Raw genomic sequence first — 1,696 nt, forward strand, 5'->3', positions numbered from 1 at the left:
TGCAGAGGTCTGCTTGTCTTGCGGCCACCCCCGACAAGACCCTTACATAAGTGCACTTGCTTCTTAAATCTGCTACCTGCCCTTGTGGAGTGGTGGTCTCTTTCTTCAGTCTCTCCTTGCCCTCTGTGTACCCGGTCAATTTGTGAATCAACAGGGAACTGCAGTTATTACTAATTAGGACTAAATATTACTAATGACAATCACGATTGAATTCGGTGAATAAGAATGTAGGCTTCAGTGTGTGAAGGTTCTTCAGAGAAACAGACCCAATAAGATACACACAGATTTTTTTTTTTAATTTTTAATAGGAAGTGAATCACATGGTTATGAGACCAAGAAGTCTCACCACCTGCTGGAAAGCCAGGAAAGCCAGTGGTATCTTTCAGTCCTAGTACAAGGGCCTAAGAACCAAGGGAACCAGTGATACAACTCCTAGTCTGAGATCAGAAGGGCTACCGGTGTAAGCACTGGAGTTCAAAGACCCGAGAATCAGAAACTCATGCAGGAGGCCAGGATAAGAGGAACATCCCAGCTCAAGAAGAGAAAGTAAGCCTCTACCCTTCCTTTAAACTTTGTTCTTTTTGGGCCTTCAGTGAGCTGATGAGGCCCACTGACTCTGATGAGGACAGAACTTCACCCATGCACAGTTGAATTGTTGATCTCTTCTGAAAATCCTCTTCAACACCCAGAAATGATGTTCACCAGCTACCTGGACATCCCTTAGCTCAGTCAGGTGGACACTGACAAAGTAACCATCACAGTCACATAAACCTAGAGTCAAATGGCGGTGTTGCTTCTTATTTGCTTGTGGGACATTGGCCAATTTATTTAAGTTCCCTGTGATATTTCCACCTCCTGAGCTCTAAAATGCGTTGCAATAAATTAAACTCAATTGATAGTGTATGTATTAGTTACGCTTCTCAGTCCTTTCTGTGTCTTGGAACATGGAGGATGGGTTTGGGTATATAAATGATATTCGTGCATCAATGGTATATAAATCGGTATTTGTGCCAAACATGTGATTGAAAAGATGCTGCTGTGGTCATTACCGAGGCTTTGAGAATGCAGTTTCTCATTTGCTGTGGACATGACCAGTAAAAGAAAAAAAAAAATTTCCCACTAGGTTTTCTTTCTTTCGGCTACTTTGCTAGCATTCAGCCTATTGGGAACATTTTACCAACTCTGTTCTATTTCCATTGTCTAGATTAGCCTGTCCAGTATAAATTATAACATAAGCCATATGTGATTTGGTAATGGTCATATTTCAGATTCTCATCTGAACATACATGGCTGGTATACTGAACAGTGCATGCCTAGATCTCTAAGAGATGTATTTTGCTAACTCCTCCCGTATTGTTAATAATCATGCAACTCGTAATATAATAGATTTGGTAGAGGGAGGCTGGCTTCAGTTTACATGATCATCTCTGGAAATGGAACCTTACTTTATGTTCCTGTTATATAGGAGTGACAGTGACAACTGTAGATTGATCAAGTTCTTTTTAAAAGGGCTGTTTTGAAGATTATGATTCTAACTTTGGAGGAACTATGGTGATGAGCAGTGACTGGCAGTGGAAGGAATCACATGTAAAAACTTCTTAAATAAAAATGTATTGGCTTTAAATAAATAAATAAATAAATAAAAGAAAAAGAAAGAAAAGATGCTGCTGCTTGAGGCCAAAGGCAAGTTGTCTGG

At 40.2% G+C, this 1,696-nt stretch overlaps 1 non-coding gene across 1 annotated transcript; it reads left to right on the plus strand.

Moving 5' to 3' along the window:
* Positions 1–1,039: 1,039 nt before the first annotated feature.
* LOC132004622 (small nucleolar RNA SNORA32) lies at positions 1,040–1,174 on the plus strand. Its single transcript, XR_009400576.1, has one exon. It is a non-coding gene; the product is annotated as a small nucleolar RNA SNORA32 (small nucleolar RNA).
* The last annotated feature ends 522 nt before the right edge of the window (positions 1,175–1,696 follow it).

This window comes from Mustela nigripes, chromosome 16 (assembly GCF_022355385.1).
Source record: "Mustela nigripes isolate SB6536 chromosome 16, MUSNIG.SB6536, whole genome shotgun sequence".
In the NCBI taxonomy this organism is placed as follows: domain Eukaryota; kingdom Metazoa; phylum Chordata; class Mammalia; order Carnivora; family Mustelidae; genus Mustela; species Mustela nigripes.